We start from the raw sequence: 14,662 nt of genomic DNA, 5'->3' as shown, positions 1-14,662 counted from the left end.
AATGGAAGTAAACTAGAAATCAGTAACAGAAAGATGTCTGGGAAGTTCCAAAATATTTGAAGATTAAACAACACAATTCTAAACAACCCACATGGATAAAGGAGTCTCTGGAGAAATTATACAGTATTTTGAACTAAATGAAAATACAACTTATCAAAATTTGTGGAATTTAGAGGAAGCACTGCTTAGAAGGAAATTGATAACATTAAGTGCACATATTAAAGACTCCGATTCAATAGTCTAAGATTTTTCTACCTTAGGAATCTAGAGAAAGAAGAACAATTTAAGCATATAGCAAGCAGAAGAAAATTTATAATGTAAAGTGGAGCAGAAAGCAACAAATTTAAAATCAGGAAAACAGTACGGGAAATCAGTGAAACAAAAGGATGAGTCATTGGAAAGATAAAATATTTAGTAAATCTCTAGTCAGACTAACAAAATTTAAAAAAGAGAGAAATCACAAATTAGTAATAAAAGAAATGAAAGAGGCATTGTCAAAACTTTTGTCCTGGGTGAAAAGGATGATAAAGTAATACTAGAAAACAACCTTATGCCCACAAATTTGATGGCTTATGTGAAATGGACCCATTCTTTGTAAGGCACAAGCTAACAAAACTTAAGGAGAAATAGATAATCTGAGTCATCCCATATCTATTAAAGATACTGAATCAATAATTAGAAATCTTCCAAATAAGAAAGCACCATGCCTAGATAGTTTCACTATTGAATTCTAACAAATGCTTCAGGAAGAAATAATACCTCATTAGTAATCTCTTCCAGAAAACAGAAGCAAAGAGAATGCTTCCTTATCTCATTTTGTGAGGTCAGCAGTACCCAACACCAAAGCCAGACAATAACATTACAAGGAAGGGAAACTTCTTCCACTGATGACTTTTTGTTAGTGCCACGTGTCTGGGCCACAGCCCATTATTTCTTAAGAATCTCAATGCAAAAATCCTTAAAAGTATTGCAAATTAAATTCAGTAATATATTAAAAATATATAACACAAGAAGTTGGATTTATTCTAGGTGTGGACACCATTTGAATTAATCCATCACATCAATAGGCTAAAGCAGAAAATTCAGATGTACGTATGAATTAATACAAAAAGAGCCTTTGGTAATAGATAAGACTTGGAGACATCGGTATGAACTCATGTTTATATAGGTGGTTACATATAGATAAATTTATGGAAATGTTTATATGCATGGGTTTGTATATACAAATATGTTTTCTTGCTCTTTCAGATGAACGCCTAGAAGCTACAATACCCTGGTAGCAACACGCACACCTAATGTCCAGATCTTGGTTTCTAATACCATTCTCTGGTAAAAGGAACCAGGGCTCCTTAGAGAATGGTTGATTCTAGGAATGGGACTGTAAATATGTAAGATGAGCCTGGAGCAACGTGTAGCAGCAGAAAGAAAGGAAGTGGGGAAAAAATGGCATTATCTCCAAGGGATACAGGACCAAATTGAAAGAGCTCCTAGTAGCTATACCTGAAAAAATTTGAGGAACAAAATGAAGTAGTATTGTATTATAACTCAAAGTATAATGTATGTATACTCAAAGTATAAAATAAATATCTGCAGTTCATAATTATATAAATAAATGATTGAATAAATGCATAAATTATTAATAGAGAGATGATATAAATCTCCCTTGCAGAAGAATTCCAAATAATTTATGTAGATACTATGCCCTAAATGAAGGGAGCATAAATCCTCTCTCCTTAAGTGTGGGGTGTGCATAATGACTTTTTTCCCAAAGAGTAAAGTGTGGAAAGGTAGAAAAAAAAGTTTACAGTGGAAAAGGGTAATCACTACATTAGCCTTGTGATCAAGATCAGTATTGACAGTGATAGCTAATGTTGGTAGTATGTATATACACTACAATGCAATGAAAATGGCACTTCTATGTCTTACAAAAGCTCATTATTTCAATCTAATTATAAGAAAAACACCAGAAAGCCAAATAAGGGGTCTCCTACAAAATAATTATTAGCTATTACTCCTCAAAAATATCAAAGTCATGAAAACATAGAAAGTCTAAGAAACTATCAGCAGCAAAGAGGATCCTAAGGAAGCATGCATAAATGTATGCCTGGAAAAGGAAAAGATACTAGGTAAAAAGTAAGAAATTCTGAAAACATGTATGGATTTCAGATAATACATCAATATTGGGTGATTAACTGTAGCAAATGTACCTTGCTAATGTATTATACCAATAATCTTTCCTGCTGTTACTCTTCATTCACCCCTTTGTTTCTGTAGGGTCTTCCAGGCCCTAAAGAAGTTGTCCATACCTGTTTGTTGTTTATTAGCTATGATACAGGGATATCTCTTGTTCATCAAGCCCCAGGTAGGAGGACATACAAGATTATCCACCTGTGATGGCATATGATTATGTTGAGCATAAGACATAAAGGGAGAGGAAATGTTCTATTCACTATTTCTTTCAAGCTTAAATGGCCTACATAAAAGGAGAAACTCCACTGGTACCCTTAGGAAAACTTCTTAATACCTCTTTGCTTTTGTCTTTAAGTACCTGAGAAGAGTCTATTTCCTAGACACTATGTGTATCTTATCTACAGATTTGTCTCAAGGTTGTCCCAACATTTTGTGATTATGGGTTTCTTGTGACACAGACTATTATTGTCATCTATCTAAATTAGCCCAAATCTCCATGAGAAACTGAACCATTGACTGGAAGCTGTGTTAGCAATTAATGAAATTGCCTGGCTTCTTCTCAGCCTGCTATTCTTCAGCTCCCCGCCTCCCCAACTATAAGCCTTTCTTCAGAACAGTTTCCTGTGTATGTTCAATTTTGTGCTCAATGATTTCACTGCTGAAACTGGAGCCTATGACCTTAATTACACTCAGATATTCACAACAGTGAGATTGTTGTAGAAACACCAATGGGAGGACATACAGTAATTTAGTGTATAGTTCACAAATCTTACATTGCTGCCCCATCCTCTTCCTGCTGAAAAGGTTCACTATATCATGTTGCTTTGGGTGAATGAGCAAATATCCTGTCTTCTAAATATGGGCCTCTATATGGTAGAAAGGTCACAGATTTATCTCAACCTTAGGAGATTTGGAAAACTTTGGTAGAAAAGGAAAATACCCCAGTTCTCTTATTTATGAGTGCCTTTGAACCTAATATGGGTCTCATTTGCATACATCTAGATAATCTATATTTTTAAGGAATTTTCAAAGCAAGGCAGGGGAATGTAGCCTTGAAAATAATATAAAATATCTGTATTGCAAAATATTGTAAATATTAGTTGAATACAATGAGACATTTGCTAGGGGCTGAAGAACCAGAAAATTGCAAGCGTTTAAGAGAAACATCTCTTATTTTAAATTCACTTGCAGTTCCTGGTGACTGAAAGCTGCTAAAGGAAAAAGGAGAAAATAACAGCAGCAACAAAATACCTCATAAGTTTAGTAGCCGCCCACTGATTGTAAATGTGAAGAGGACCTCTCCAAACACAAAGCCAAAATGTAGAGGAATTTTCTTTTATTAAAGCCCCTGACCTCCTGCCCATTAATGGGCAGCCTCTGAATACCATTTATATGGCAATGATTTGCAATATTGTTTTGTAGAATTTTATTTCTACTTCCTGGGATCAAGTCTTTGTCCTAGCCCCAATTACGTTTACACTTTTGTTTGTTTGTTTGTTGTTTGTTTTTTTCCTAATCCTGATTTCCTTCAGTCAGAATTATGCTATCTTTCAGAAAAAAACAAACTTCTAAAGAAATGTTTGACAACACAAGATTGAATGACTTTCTCCCCAGAAACACTGTCTGCCCATTTCCCTTCCTTCCTGGAGGAGCCTCGGTTCTCAGATGTTAAAAGATCAAATGTACATACAGTATTTTACGGTGACACTAAGCAGAGGTCAGAGTTTATTTTTGAAATGACTTTGCGACTGCAGCTGCATTTACAAAGCAACCTAGTTGAGCGTGCACAGAACATGGAGGGTCATGTTCAATAAATTTGGAATCTTTAGTACCCATGACACCTGTTTCTAAAGACATATAATTGAAGTTAATATTTAATTGGTTCATACATAGACCATGCTTTGCTAAAACATGGTCTGTGTATCTATAGATAAGGAAGAACAGCAGACTTGAGAAAAATTACCTAGAGACTCACATTCTAGTCAAGAGTTATACACACAAAAATCAACACTACCTATAAATTCTCTTATCTGTTGGTTATCTGACTCCATCATCTAGAATGTAGGCTCCCTCTGGGCAGGGACTATGTATGTTCACCAGAACAATGCATGAAACATTGTGAATGCTCAAACATGTTGTTGAAGGAATAATGGCAAGAAACCTGAGTGCCCTGTAAGCTCAGAGAACAAGATACATACATGTTATGGACTGGGTTATGTCCCCCCTAAAATTCGTATGTTGAAGTCCTAACATCTAATATCTTGAAACGTGACAGTATTTGGAGATTAGGCCTTTGAAAAGGTAATTAAGGGGCACCTGGGTGGTTCATTGGTTAAGTGGCCGACTCTTGATGTTGGCTCAGGTCATGCTCTCAGGTTCCTGGGATTGATCCCCACTTCAGGCTCCATGCTCAGTGGGGAGTCTGCTTGAGGATTCTCTCTCTCCCTCTCTCTCTCTGCTCCTCCCCCCGCTTGCATGTGCATGTGTGCACTCTCTGTTTCTCTAAAATAAATTAATTTTTTTAAAAAAAGGTAAAGTTAAATGAGATCATAAGGGTGAAGCCCTATTCCGATGTGACTGGTGTCCTTATAAGGAGATGAGGGTACAACCATGTACACACACACAGGAAAGACCATGTGAGGTCACATAGAGAAAGTGGTCATCTGCAAGCCAAGGAGAGAGGTCTCTGGAGAAACCAGACCTGCTGACACCTTAATCTTAGACTTCAAGCCTCCAGAACTGTAGGAAAATAAATTTCTGTTGTTTAATACACCCAGTCTGTAGTATTTTTTTAATGGCAGCCTTAGCAAATGAATACGATACCTAAGATATTATTACTAGATAAAATATAGGATTTCTCATTAAATCTGAATTTTAGGTAGTGTTTTTTGTTTAAGTATGATGTCAAAGAACTTTATATTATATAAATTAAAATTTAACTGGGTATCCTATATTTTATTTGTTCACTCTGGCAACCCAAACCTATGAGAGATGGAGAAGTTTTTACAGAGAAGGTACCATTTGAATTAGATCACAAAAGATAAAACATTATTTTGGTGGGGGTGGAAGAGGCCAGAGAAGTCAATGTGAGCAGGCCCCAATGGAAATTTTTATTAATTTTGCTTACCATGTTTATACTGTAGCAGCTATCACAGTCCATAACCATTTTAACTATTCAGAAATGACAAATTAATTAAAAATGGAAGGTCTAACTGCCATCTATTACTCAGTGGTTTCTAAACCTGGGAGCTTTAAAAAAAATGTATCAATTCTTGGGACTCACCCAGACTAATGGGTCACTAATTTAAGGTGACTAAAAACAGCTAATCAGCTCAATGTAAAAATATCCTACACCCATAAACCAAACTGGGCAGGCCAGGATCTGTTCCCTGGACAGTGTCTCTACAATTGAACCTGAAATTTTGATTAAATCCTCTTCTGAAGGGAAAGCTATATTATAATTGCCCCCTAGGAATCATCTCTGCATCTCTATTTTATAGAGTATTGCATCAGAAACTCTTTAACATTTCTAAACAGGCTGAATTTATATTTGTGTGTGTGTATAAATATGGTCACATGTTTTCCCATAACCGAATGTTAAAGTAATCACATAATACTGTCTATTTTGTTTAAGAGGTTAAAATAAATAAAGCATGAATTTTTATTTATAAATTTAAAACTTGTTCTTTGGTAGTGGAGGAACCCTTTAGTCTTGAAATTAAAGCCACATGCTATTGACACAGAACACTATTCGAAATAAATGTTATGCAACCCAGTGTCTGTTCAACTACCTCTTGCAGAATTTACTGAGTCTGGGAGACTATTTTATAACTTATATATTAAAATTCAGGGAGGTCAGGGCGCCTGGGTGGCTCAGTTGGTTAAGCGACTGCCTTGGCTCAGGTCATGATCCTGGAGTCCCGGGATCGAGTCCCGCATCGGGCTCCCTGCTCAGCAGGGAGTCTGCTTCTCCCTCTGACCCTCCCCCCTCTCATGTGCTCTCTCTCATTCTCTCTCTCTCAAATAAATGAATAAAATCTTTAAAAAAATAAATAAATAAAATAAAATAAAATAAAATTCAGGGAGGTCAGTTAGTGAAAAGGAAAATACCACTAACTGCTCTTATTGGAAGATAAAGTAATTGGCCAGCAGTGATGAATATATAAATATCTGTGTCTATTTTTCAAAGACACTGGGCTGATTGAGGAAAAAATTATGACTTAAAATCATGGAGGATAACTAACAGCAGGAGTCAAAAAATGAGACCAGGAAGAAGGGAATTAGGAGAGAAATCAAGTTGAGTATAAGAGTTAAAGGGAGTCCACATAGTCACAATTAAGGGCCATTTATATTGGCCTGAAACTATCACTTAGAAGTACAATCTCTGGAACCAGACTCTTCTTTGCAGGTGGCAACTTAGTCTTATATGGGAGTATGGAGGAAATTTGTTTCTGTCTGCCCAATTCCCTTTCTTCCTTCCTCTAGTGATGAACTATATTTACTGTCTTTGAAAGAGACTTCTTGTCCCAGATGAGACTGCTAGGGCTTCCGATCACAGTGACATGCTACTTTGGCCAAAAGAATGAGTGGGTGAACCAGGCAAGTCAGAATAGACCATCTCTTTGTCCATACAGTGGCTCAGGGATGGCAAAGAATATATGCCAGGTTAATCAGATATCTCCTAGGAATCTTTTATACAGTCCCTGGGAGAAAGAAATTATTTTTCCCTTGAATAGCAAGCTTTAAGGCTGTGATCTCAGAGGGGTCAGTGACTGTGTTCCCTGTAATGTGCAGAGCCCAGAATGATTTGAGGCCAACAGACATGCAGAATATAGAAAGATGAGTATATATAGTCTATAACATTCTCCCTCTCCCTCTGTTTCTGTCTTTCTTACAGGTGCTCACACACACACATACAGACATACATACACAGAACAATTGGTGAACCTTATTTGGTTAACCTTGCTGCTGGCTCTCCTTCCATTGTGTGTGTGTGAGTGCATATGTGGTTTGGTAAATGGGCCAGCTAATTTCCCTTCTTGCTTGATGGGTTTGTGTTTGTTTCTGTCACTAATAACCAGTAAAGTCTTAACTGATTCTGAACATTACCTTTACTTTTTGTGGCCATGAATTTATTTAAACTTTGCCACATGACATCCTAGTTGACTTAAAATTATTAGAAGGAGGGAGAAGCTTCATGTTTATCTTGATACTACCCTTCTGTATTTGGAATCATTTTTCCTTGAGCTTCTACCTTTAGCTCTAGTAAAACAGAACATAATGTTGCAGGGTTTAGATGAGGAATGGATATTCAGTGAACTGCAGATTGTTCTTTCTAAAACATTACCGTGCGCTCCTGGGCCTGTTTGTGGTCTCTTAAGGATGCTTGGAATATTTCCATGTTTGGATCATTGCTCAAGCTCCAGTTACTACTCTGAAATTTACTCTTTCCTCCTCTCTTGACTGAATTCTTCCTGGCTTTCAACACCTTTTCTAAGGCTCCCATAGCAAGGAATTCTTTGACTCAAGTCGTTTCTGGTTGCTTAACTTTGAAGGATATTATGTCCTTATATATCTTCAATTAAGTTGAACGTATACGATTTTTCATAAACTGAAGAAAGGCTAAATTGTCTGTAGAACTAGCCTCTAACTTTTTTGTTTTCCCATGGAGATTAATGTGCACTTGAAATATAAGTGAAGATTTCACGGAGGAGGAATAATCCACATGGACCATGAAAGACAGTAATCCAACATGATTAGAAGCTCTAACTTCTTGATTTTCTTTTGGAACGACAGAGGCAGTTGAAGTGGAAGGTGAGATAGAGTGAGGGAAAATATGAATTTATTTATAACCACTGCCTATATTCTACAAGACTTAGGGGATGCCATATCTCCTTTGGTCTTAGCTTCTCATGAGTTTGATCCCTGGATGAAGTGCTGCCTTTTAATCTTTAATTTGATTTAACTTTTTAAAGTATTTCTGCCTTTTGGGAATGCAATTAGACTTTCCAGGACATCTGTCTGTCAAGAAGGATAATGGCATTTTCAGTGCACATTCACCGAACAGGAATCTTAATCTAAGGCAGCACCTTAGGGGTTCCCTGGAAACAACAGAAAGTCATGCTCATCTGGGTCTGGTAATTTAAGAGAAGTGGCCATCCAGCTGCAGTTAGAAGCAGCTTCTCACACAGAAGTCAGCAATTATCTCTTAGCCCAGGTGACAGATGGTAGGAAAGCATTCTCTCCTAGACCCAGGAGCTTCGCTTCTACATCTGTGAAGACATTTCTCATTGGGCTTCCTTGCATATTCATAGTATGACAGGCTTCAGTGTTATCTCTTCTGCCTCTGTCAGGCTTTGCTCCTCCCTTATTCCATGCATCTTCAGTGTCCTTCCATCAAGTTCAGTTAAATCAAACAAATAGCCTAGAATCAAACATATCTATACACATACATATATACATATATACACACATGTATATGGTGTATATATACACATATATATACACACATACATACACACACACACACATATATATATATACACACACACACTTACACTTAATTCTAGAGGAATAATCTAGTGAAGAAAATCCTGTAAATTTAGGAAAAACAAAGACCACTTTCACTTGGCTGGCCTCTGGATATGGATATGGAATACTCCATTTATAGTATTTTCACACTGGTCTTTCTCGCTAAACTCCTAAGTTACTTGAAGCCATGGACTTTCTTTTATTAACATGGTCATTCTGAACAGCCATTTAATATATGCTTGCCAAATAAATGGATAAATTAAGCAATTAATGGATTAATTGGTAGAGAATACAGTACTGCCATGCTCCAAAGAGACAAGGTCTCATGGTTGAAAGAAAAGGGAGTGTTTTAAATGATTAGGACCCCCGGATCCCTGAAAGTAGAAGATAATGTTGAGAGAAATTCTGTGCTATTTCAGTGGAAAGAATTCATTAGAGCCAGAGGTATCTGTTATCCCAGCCCAAATATTTGCCTGGATCCCAGGTTCTATTCTGACCCAAAGCCTGCAGAAGCTTTTTCCACAAAGTATCAGCACCTATTCTCATCCACCCCTTTGTAAGCTCCTAATCTCAGAGCATTGCTACTTAGTTGAGAGTCTTGTTTGAAATTATCTGGACTTAACCCCCTATCCAAGGCTACATTCTTACTTTGTATATTAAGCCTGCCTCGTGACCATGCATTTCTAAGACCTTGGCTATATAGTTGAACCCCACAGTCTTTGACAACTGCATATGATATAACAGGAAGTCCTTTACACATATACTGTGTTCCATCAATATTATTTTTTAGGGGCTGCATGAAAATTAAATATAATTCTATTTATTAAGTATACTTTTTCCACTAGCAAAGATTTATCTATAAAATAGCATACGAGTTCCATGTGACATTCTCAGTTTTAGTAGAAGCCTCTTGACATCAAAAGACTAAAGTGACTTGGGAGGTTGACATTTATGTACAGCATCACAGGGACACACAGCTTCTCATAACTCATAAGATTCATGTTTGGCAGCTTTATGATGGACATAATTTTGAGGAACATGGAACACTAGTGCTTTATTTGCATTTCCTTTTTGGTTAAACTTATTGTCATCTTTTCTCGCCCAAATAATTGAAATACTTATCAATGGGGGGAAAAAAGCTTAGTATCTTATCCAAAACTTCATGAAACATGTTGTTTGGTACCTCAGTAGTGGTCCTTCATGAAGTATTGCTCAGGCATACCCAACCCCTCTGGCTTAATGGACATACGATGATACATTCCTGAGATTTGGTAGTTTCTACCCCCTGAATTGTTTTGTCTGGTGTATGAGAGATTGTGCCCTGTTCTATTACATACTAGCATAATAAATTATTGTTTCAAAACTACGTCCACTATGTGTCTTAGGCATTTATAAGTAGTTACTGATGTCAGTGACTTGGCTAACCTTGCAATAGATGGGTGGATACCATAAAGCAAAGCTAAGTTGGTAAATTCACAGGCAGTGATGAATTTATCTTAAATTGCTCCCCATCCAGCAGCTGGCAAGTGTGTTTTGATATAGATTGAAAAAAGCATCCTGATTTAAAAAAAAAAAAAAAGTTACAATGTAAAAAATAAAAGCAGAAGTAGGTGTCACAGATTCAAAGAAATGATAGATCAAGGAAATTTTCACATTATTAATATTAACCTAAGTGTCCCCAAATCCTTCTAGTCTATACCTATTAATTCAGGAAATTTTGGTATGTGTAACTAGGAGATACCAAATCTGTCCCTCAGAATGCCTCAGTTATTTCTGGGAACCCCTATGTATATCTTATGCTCAGAAACTCAGTTACTCATATTCTTCTCCCAGAAATGCATGTAGCCTCCTTTCTGGCTGTTCCAATAAGCATAGCTGGGTCAACCACTGGGCCATGGTTCAGTGCCACAGTTATTACTACACCTCACAGCTCCTCAAGGGTGTGAAGAGAGAACCCACCTGTCTTTATATCTCCAGTCTTGAGTATCAGAAGTGCCATTAATACAGTTATTTCAGTTTTTATGTGCCTATAACTTACCTCTCTGTAAGAATTGAGATGTAGTTCCAAGGATTGGACCAGGAATATAGACAAAATGTTTTCCTCTGTTCTTAAATCTAACAACAGCCTGGATCTCATATTATTCTTTTACCAGAAGGAAGTGGTCTTCTACTCTGTACCCTCCCTCCCCATATCGCTTCATATAGTTAGATGCCTGGGGCAGGACATTCTAGTGCTACAGGTTCATCAACAGACTGCATGAGCATTATGTGTGAATATTTGTTGAGGGCCTACCTAGTCCAGGTGCTAAGGACTTCCAACACAGTGTGAAAAATTACTACAAGCCAATCAACACACTGAAATACAAAATTAAAAAAACACAATTTTGTTGAGTATCATGAAAGTGAAGAACATTGTGCTTTGGGAGAAAGTAGTAAGAGAAATGTGCTTCATATGGAATTAGGATGGTAAGCAAAAGCGTAGGTGAGAAAGTGATTTTCATGCAGAGAAGGAGTCAGGCAGAAGAACAGGGTATGTTTTAGGTGAGGATCATCAGAGGAAAATGCTCTGGGCTGGAAATGAATGTGGCATTTTCCAGAAGTGAAAGAGAGACCCTGTGGCTAGAGTTTCTGGAGCAAAGATGAGGGTGATAATAATTTAGGTTAGAGAAGGAATTGTAGTAATATAGGTTAAAGAAGGAATTGTGATCTTGAAGGCGATATTCTATGTATTCTAATTTGTGTAGGCAATATTGGACACATTCTGCTTGATCAGATTTACTCTAAAAATGATAATCCTCAGAAAGTTGGCAAGGCTGATGTCAAGATTTTTTATTTGTATGTGTTGTCTCTTCTCTGCTTCAGTACTCAAGTCCCAGAAAGGTACTTTTGTGAATGAGACCCAGAAGACACAAAGATAATCTAGAATAAGCTTACTTTGTGAACCTGGGCTAATCCATGCAGTCTTCGACTGGAAGCTTCTTAAGTGAATGTGTATTCAAGTTTGATTTGGTCTCAGACCTTTTCTTGGAAATCATGAATATGTTATTGATAAGTGTGAGCATGCCTTTGAATATCCTAAAAGAGAGCAACATGGACAAACACAATATCATATTTTATGTGTCATTTGTACTTGAGGAATAAGAAACTAGTGAAGTTACTGGATGAATTATTTCAGGAGGGCTTCAAATGATCTAGTCTGAATGACCTAACTTGGGTGGTAGGAACTGCACAGCCAGCTGATCAATGAGTCTGAGTGTTAAGATTCAACTGAACCCCCAGCTTTTGGGATACATATTGCAAGCACTAGGAGAATACATGAGGACTGCCTGACTTTGGTATGTCAAAGCTAATGTGCACTTAATCAGAGAAGGACCTTGTGCCTCCAAACATCTGGTTGCCAAGGTAAGGTATCAACCTTGCAGTGCTTAGCCCTCAGTGACCCCACCTGTGAACTCAGTGTCCTCATTTTTCTGATTTTACAAAATTCCAAGGCAAGGATCCCATCCATACCTTGAATCCTAATTTTTTATTAAAATTTACTTCTTTCTTAATATTATGGCATAAATCGAACTACTTCATAGTTATTAACCTTTACTAACTTTTTTTTTAAGAGAAAGCTCATCTTGAGTCAAGATATAAAGAAATACAAATACCTAGGTACAATATAGTATTTTTTTTTCATTGAACTTCAGTGGTTTCTAGTAACTTTTCAACTTAACCTTGGTTTTCTTTCCAATGCTAAGGAGAAGAACACCTTCAACTACTTTTTCATGAGGACAATTATTCAGGATCTCTTAGTAACATGCTGCTGTAAGAAGAACATGAAGAGAGTTAAATAGGCACTCACACTGACCTTGAGTAGTTTATGATCTAAGTAGAACATTATGATGCAGAAATATATCTTCAGGGAACACAATAGAGACTTTACATTACTTATGTGTTTAAATTATGTGCAAGCAAAAAGGTAAGGGAATTTAATTCAGTGATGAAGAAGGGAAGAACTTGAGTTTGAGGGAAAGTATCAAAGATTAGCTATGAGCTTGGAAAGACTATTTGAAGTATAAACTGCTTTAGAAGTATCTTTCTAGAAAGAAAAGCATTTCAGTGAATTGGGACTAGAAATTTCAAGCAGGAGGATTTATCTTAGGAGATATCAGGTATGTGAATGATGTTGTCTGTGAATATATTTGCCTATAAAACATGTTAGGTTGGATGATAAAGTGTACATGTTTTAGTTGTTAATAGAATATAAGTAATAATATAAGACTTGAAGTACATATTACAGGATATATAAAAAAGTGGATCAATGTAGAAAATAGGGAGGAGCCATTAAGCAATACAATAAAAGTGTACTTGGGGAGATTTATTGGAATGTGTAATTTGGGTCAGGTGATGGAGAACTATAAATACTAAGAGCAGGTCAGCATAACTCTCATTTTAAAGCAAAAAATCTGGAAAGGGGAATATAAGTATGTCATATGAGCTGTTTCCTTTTTCTGGTCCACAAGCCAGTCTGCCTGTAAGCCCTCATTATCTTCAATTTCCTTTCTGTCCTCAGTGCTCCCCCTTCCCTTCCATGTAGTATGTCTTTTTCAAGCTGATTTAGCATTCCCATGTTCTGGATAAAAGAACATAACCTGGCTTGTATCTTGTTTCTAAAATACTGTTGCAACTCAACCAGTGACAATCATAAACTAATACCCTACAGATTCACCCAAACCAGGCTACGTGAAAGAGCAAAGGGCAAACTTCTGTTGTCACAATAATTGGTTTAGTTCTATTCAGAGGAAGACTCCTTGTGATTTATATCTGGAATTCCTACAGCTTACCCAGGTCACCTAAACCTAAAGAACAAACATACATTCAAATGCAATTTCCAGTTTTTCACATTACATAAATTATGTTTCTCTTTTGAAGCTCAGCTCAACCCTTCCCCTTGTACAAAGCTTCCTCTGAGTATTTTATCTGACAACTATAAAACCCTCCTCTGAATTCCTGAGTTTATTCTTCTCAAAACTTTGAGTTATATTCTGCTCAACAAATAGGTTGCCTGGGCCTTTAGAGGGGTAACTGAGCCTTAATCTTTTCTATTGCTTCCTTAACTGTGGTTTACACATGAGAAGGATATCATTTATATGTTCATAGTAAGACTTCATTCTGATTTATGAGCTCTCTATCCCAGTTTTTAGTAATTAGAATCATCTTGACATGGGTTTCAAACCACAACAATCCATGGATAAAGTGCTGTTCACATCATTCCTCCAACCCACTGCCATTTAGGAAAATCATACCAAATTTTCTGCCTTATGCAATAAGCTGACAATTTCTGCGACTTCCTCCCTGTTTCGCTCATTTAAGGAAAAAAGACAGACTAAGAAATGAAATTCTTTGAACTGCCTCCAAGAAAAATCCCACTTAAATCCTCCATATTATTAACCAAACTCCAAACCTGAAAGGATTAGTTTTGCTTTGAAACTTCAAATCCGCATGTTCCTGAATAGTTTGAGCTTGACAAGTCGTATCCTTCACCATTTCTCATTCTTGGCAACTCCTGATCCTGTTGAGGTTATAGGGAATATGATGGGGGCAGGACTGAGGAAAGAGATGGGGTGAGTGCTGTCGAGGGGGGGAGTTCAAATTTCTCAAATATTCTACAACTTCAGGTTCATCCTAGAAAGAAAATGAATGAATGGTTGAACAGGGAAAGTGATTGCTGTACTCTACCAAAAATAAAACTGTTATTAATATTTTATCAACTTGCTCTCAACTGGGGCTGTTATATTCCCCTTATGGAACATCTTTAGAAAATGGGCAGCCCCCAGCCAGTTTCCACCTCCAGTCATTGCACTTTAGGCTCTCTTCCCTATAACATAGCACTCAGTGTATCTTTATTCTAATGTGGGTAATAATACATCTATATTATTTAAACTTAAAGAAGGAG

At 36.8% G+C, this 14,662-nt stretch overlaps 1 non-coding gene across 1 annotated transcript; it reads left to right on the top strand.

Moving 5' to 3' along the window:
* The first annotated feature begins 879 nt into the window (after positions 1–879).
* Positions 880–941, top strand: LOC118004808. Its single transcript, XR_004677698.1, has one exon. It is a non-coding gene; the product is annotated as a small nucleolar RNA SNORD66 (small nucleolar RNA).
* The last annotated feature ends 13,721 nt before the right edge of the window (positions 942–14,662 follow it).

The sequence above is a fragment of the Mirounga leonina genome, unplaced genomic scaffold (genome assembly GCF_011800145.1).
Source record: "Mirounga leonina isolate KUSES-001 unplaced genomic scaffold, KU_Mleo_1.0 Mir_93, whole genome shotgun sequence".
NCBI classification, from domain to species: Eukaryota; Metazoa; Chordata; class Mammalia; order Carnivora; family Phocidae; genus Mirounga; species Mirounga leonina.
This window is presented reverse-complemented; position numbering and strand designations above follow the sequence as displayed.